This window comes from Tachyglossus aculeatus, chromosome 24, assembly GCF_015852505.1.
Source record: "Tachyglossus aculeatus isolate mTacAcu1 chromosome 24, mTacAcu1.pri, whole genome shotgun sequence".
NCBI classification, from domain to species: Eukaryota; Metazoa; Chordata; class Mammalia; order Monotremata; family Tachyglossidae; genus Tachyglossus; species Tachyglossus aculeatus.
Window position 1 is genome coordinate 19,106,507 of NC_052089.1, and position 5,652 is coordinate 19,112,158.

Here is a 5,652-nt window from a genome sequence, read left to right on the forward strand (position 1 = left end):
AAATGGCTAGACAACCAGCTACGTAACTCAGGGACCAGTTATTCGTTCATTCATTCAATTGTATTTATTGAGCACTTCTTATGTACAGATCACTGTACTAAGCACTTGGAAAGTACAATTCAACAGTAGAGACAATCCCTGCCCATACTGGGATTACAGTCTAGAAAGGGGAAGGTGGACATCAAAACAAGTAAACAGGCATCATTGTAAATGACTAGAATTATAGATATATACATATATACATAGGTTCTGTGGGGTGGAAGAGGGGGAAGAACAAAGGGAGCGAGTTGGGTTGATGTGGAAGGGAGGGGGAGCTGAGGAAAAGAGGGGCTTAATCTGGGAAGGCCTCTTGGATGAGGTGAGCCTTCAGTAGGGCTTTGAAGGGGGGAAGAGTGAATGGCGGATTTGAGGAGGGAGGGAATTCCAGGCCAGGGGTTGACGGCGGGACAAGTGAGACTGAGGCTCAGTGAGAAGGTTAGCACTGTAGGTGCGGAGTGTGTGGGCTGAGCTGTAGAAGACAAGGGAGGTGAGGTACGAAGGGGCAAGGTGATGGAGAGCTTTGAAGCCAATAGTGAGGAGTTTTTCCTTGATAGGGAGATTTTTGAGGAGGGGGGTGACACACCCCAAACATTTCTGTAGAAAGATAATCCGGGCATCAGCGTGAAGTGTGAACTGAAGTGGGGAGACACAGGACCATATATTTGCCTTGCCCTTGGTGCTTGGTAGGGCATAAGCTTAGACATGCTTGTTTGAGGTAAACAAATAGGGCCTCCCAGAAGGCATTAAAGGCCTTCAGACTGACTAGAAAGTGCAGCACTTTCATCCTTAGACATTTTTCCCAAGGGAATCATGAGTAAACCACACCTTCAAGGGTCAGCTGTGATAAATCTAGTCCTCTTACGTTTGCTCCCATTAATTTGCAATAGGTAATGCTAATTGTTCTGAAATGAAAGTAGTTGAGCCCAATAACCATCCCAACCTCATTTTTGTGAGTTGCAATCATGGCACTTGCAAGTTGTTCTGTTATAAAAGAAAAATAAATTAACAAAACAATTGTATGGGTGCATTGTTTTCCCCCAAATTTCACTATGTTTTTCCTTCTTGGACCACCCAAAACAATTTCTAAATTGTGAGCTTTTTTTTTATTAATACAGTACCTGGAATTCTCCATGAAATTTCATTTCATTGAGTCACATATCCTCGTTAGATTGAAGCCCGTATGCCATTCTCTGAAAATGTTCATTTATTAAGGCAGCGAATCCCTTCCAGGGAGTGCTTCACTGTTGGCAAGACAGCGCGACCTCTTTCTAACTGATTTGCTTATGTTGTTGACCCTTTGAATGCTGCACAATTTGAGATAAATTCTCTCCTCTCCATTATGATTCAATCTAGTTGAAACCCTATCCAGAAATTAAGAGGGAAATGGATTGACTTGTAGTATGATTGTGGCACCAGAGAAATGTGGGTGGGGAAAGATACACAATCTTCCCAAGACCCCCACCTTGGTTTTCACAAACATAAAGTGGATATCATTGGTAATCTTTTCATAAATAGGGCCATTATTGCTGTTAAAATCGAGTGGAGGTAGACTCACAGAGATGTTGGGACTTTTATTAAGTTGCAGGCTCTGGATGCATTAAAGAGTGGAAAAAAATCTTTTTGAGCTGAAGAATTATGTTTCTGAGATGCTCATATTGGCACTATTTTTTATTGGCCCAAAAGGAATCCAATTTCTAGGTTCATTACCCAAAAGAACATCAAAGTTTGAAACAAGAAAACATTTTAGTGCTTGAACTATAGATCAAACTGCAATTCATATGCCTCATTCCCTTATGGAATCTTAGGATAAGAGAAAAACAGAGGAAAAACAGCAATTTTTTTCTCTCTCTTGATCGATGTTCTATTTGACCTCTGAAATGCCCTCTTGCCATAACCTTTTAAATACCATCTGGTCTTTTTGTGAAGAGTGGGATGGGAAGGAGTCACTTCCAGACAGCAATTGATTATAAGGGCATTAATCAAGGACATGGATTATCTGCAGCATGACATTGCATATTGTACTTTAGCAATTTTGGCTTAAATGTGATTGGAAAGGTTAATCTCGGTTTGAAGATCTTATATAGACTTGGTATTAAATACTTCAAGAGAACAGAAGCAAATAAAAAACTAAAAAAATTGACTACATTATGCTTGACCATTTTAAGACTAATTTGTCAATTTATTCTAATAAAGATTCATTGATCATGATTGTATTCTGGAATGCCACTGAATGGCTCAGAATTTCACTCCAATCATAAAAGAGGAGTAGTGTGTATGTGATGCCATTCTATGTGACAGAATGCATTATTTTCATCTCTGTGGTAAGTAAGCTTGATTTTTTTTTTTACTTTTTTCCACATTATATATGTATTATGTGTTACCTTCAAACAAATTGGAGAGGACTGTTGCTCAAAATGAGTGTTTCTCTAAGTGTGCCAAGTATAAGGAAGAAGAGATGAAATTGCTCCTATTCTCAGGCTAACACAAGCATAATGAGAAGCAAGAAAATCACCCTGAATCCTCTTCTGAACACAAACCTGCATTTACATATTGTAGTTTTCACCATAGTTCAGAAATATCAGTCTAAAATGCCTAACATAGTTTGTATTTGCCCTGTTCTGTATTTTAAGCAGCACTAGATGGCAGATACTAGGGAAAACTTTCCTCATAAAAACCTCTGTTACCTCTGCTAGTTCCTTCCTATATGGGATTCTATGATTTGCTGCAGATTAAAGTGAGTTGAGTGAAAGAGACATAGTCTCTAAGAGTTCCATGATGCGTTGGTGCATTTTGCCTTATGAAACACTTTTCAGGCAGGATACTTTAAGATGTGACAAACTGACACATTTAATGGCTATTGATTGATAGACTCAGGGTTTAAATTACTAGGTTGCTGAATTTCTGTTAAGGGAGTGGTGCCAGGGAAGAGGGAGGTAGGACTTTCCGTGGAGCTCAGGAGGAAAAAATCAGTCTGACTGCAGGCACGTGTACTGTCATTGAGGAAGCGACTGTACTGTTTCCTCTGAAAATAAAGCACGTGTGGGTGAATCTGGAGTTGACCCCAGTCGGAGCCTCCGCATCTGGGACTCTCCCAGATGTCTGCTGCTATTAACACCAGGGTGTGGTGGTCAAGGGAGATGAGACAGAGAGGCTGCTCCATTGAGGGGTAAGAGGATTGAGTGCACCCTTCTTCTCACTCGTCAACCTGGACTCCGGAGCAGGGAAGCTGTTATCCCTCCCCTCAAAGCAGGAAAGTGGCCCAATCCATACTGGCTCTGTCCCAGCTCCTCAAAAGAGTTCATGCTTCCCGAGACCCATCTCTCCTTCGTGTGTCTTTTATATTATTAGATTATTCCCTCTGAAGCTCCTCTTAGGATCACACCTGGAGAGTTTCCAGCACTCTACCAATCTTGACTCCGGGAGAGGGAGTCAAGCAGAGGCATACCCACTCCATTCCTAGCTTGGGCAGTGGCTAGTGAGTGGAAGGCAATCTGCTACAGGTCAAAATTCACCTGGGCTGGGCAGGAGTGGCAAGGGAGAGAATTGAGGGCACAGACTTCAGTTTACCGGGAGGAAGAAGGCAATGTAAACCACTTCCGTATTCTTACCAAGGAAAGTCTACGGATGTATTACAAGAATGATTGTAGATTCATTCAAATGTATTTGTGCTATTCCATTTGCTACTGTAATAATAATGATTATAATTCACAGGGCCCATTAAGTGGTAGGCTCCTTGAGTGCGGAGCTCTTGCCTGCTAATACTATTGTACTCCCCCAAATGTTCAGTACAGTGTTTTGTATATATAGGCTCTCAGTTTACATCTAATTTAAACACCTTCAGCTAGATGGCAAAACAACTGAGAAAGTAGACCCTAGTGGAAAGATTAGATTTCAGGTGATTTGGGCTCTGGTCCCAGCTCTGCCACTGATTTGCTGTGCAACTTAGGTAAATTTCTTTACATCCCTGTTCTCTGAGGGAGGTTGTGATGTTAAAATTGTCTACAAATTCATTCTGGCTATTATTCCGTGATAACAAGTTTCTCCCATTGCCTTCCGTGTTGTACTTTGATTTGCACCTTTTATTCCCCCCTCCTCCAACCCTGTGGTACCTTATATACATAACTGTAATTTAGTTATTTATAGTCATTTCTATCTATCCCTTTAGACTGTAAGATCCTTTTGGGCAGGGAATGTGTCTATCAACTGTATTGCATTGTACTCTCCTAAGTGCTTAGCATAGCACTCTGCATACAGGAAGTGCTCAGTAAATATGTGGACTGGGAAGAATCGTGGTCAAATTGATAGTGTTATGAAAAAATTCACTCCCTAAAAAGGCTCACTTTTTGTAGAGGTAATCTTGACTTTTTAGGTTATGCTAAGAGGGCAATGATAATGGTATTTGAAAAAGGAGACTTGAAAATATGTCTGGCATAGTTCATTCATTCATTCAGTCAGTCATATTTATTATAGTTGGATATACTGCTTCACGAAAATGGTCTTAGTAGGCATTTGGGAAGCTGCATTTCCTCAGAAGCCTGGAGTGTTATTTAGTAGTGAGGCGGTCTTAGTTCCATTCATCATTTGCTACATTGGAATCGATTATACACATGAGAACAACCTGGGCCCTGAAGGACAGTCTTGGAAGAGATTGCCTGTCTTGCCCTGATTCCTTGCCCACAGCTTCCCCCATGTCTAAAACTCTATTCCCCTGCATACCCCACAGACCACTGCTTGCTGTACCTTCAAAGCACTACTTAAATCGCATCTCCTCTGAGGCCTTCCCTGACCAGAACTAAATTTCCCTATTCCCCCTTCCTTCTGCATTGCCTGTGTACTGGAATCTGCCCCTCTTAAGCAGTTAATATTCACCCCACCCCTCTAACAGCACTTATATACATATCCCTGTGTTCTCCCAGTTCCCCTATCTGTACTTTTATTTTAATTTCTACCCGCCCCTCGGGACTGAAAGCTTCTTTTGGGTAGGGTTGATGCTTAGAGAAGCAGCGTGGCTCAGTGGAAAGAGCACGGGCTTTGGAGTCAGAGGTCATGGGTTCAAACCCCAGCTCCGCCAATTGTCAGCTGTGCGACTTTGGGCTAGTCACTTCACTTCTCTGTGCTTCAGTTACCTCATCTGTAAAATGGGGATTAAGACTGTGAGTGCTCCGTGGGACAACCTGATCACCTTGTACCTCCCTAGCACTTAGAACAGTGCTTTGCACACAGTAAGCACTTAATAAATGCCATCATTATTATTATAATTATTATTATTACCAACTCTCACAGAAGCTTAGTACAGTAAATACCATTAATTGATTGATTGATTGGGTAGGCAAGGTAAATCATATGTTTCTTTTTCTTTCAAATTTGGTGGAATTGGAATTAGAATGGGCTGATAGTGTTTTCTTTATTTTTTGTCATGCTATTAAGTGCTTACTAAGTGTCAAGCACTGTTCTAAGTGCTGTCATAGATTCAAGTGAATCAGGACAGATACAGTACCTGTCCCACAAAGGTTTCTCAGTCTTAGTAGGAGGAAGAACAAGTGTTGAATCCTAATTTTTCAGTTGAGGAAACTGAGGCACAAAGTTAAGTGATTTTCCCTAGGTCACACAGCA

General features: G+C 41.3%; 1 non-coding gene across 1 annotated transcript; it reads left to right on the forward strand.

Annotated features, from left to right (window-relative positions):
• Positions 1-3,403: 3,403 nt before the first annotated feature.
• On the forward strand, positions 3,404-3,541 carry LOC119945355. The gene has a single exon (XR_005456223.1). It is a non-coding gene; the product is annotated as a small nucleolar RNA SNORA7 (small nucleolar RNA).
• Positions 3,542-5,652: the final 2,111 nt, after the last annotated feature.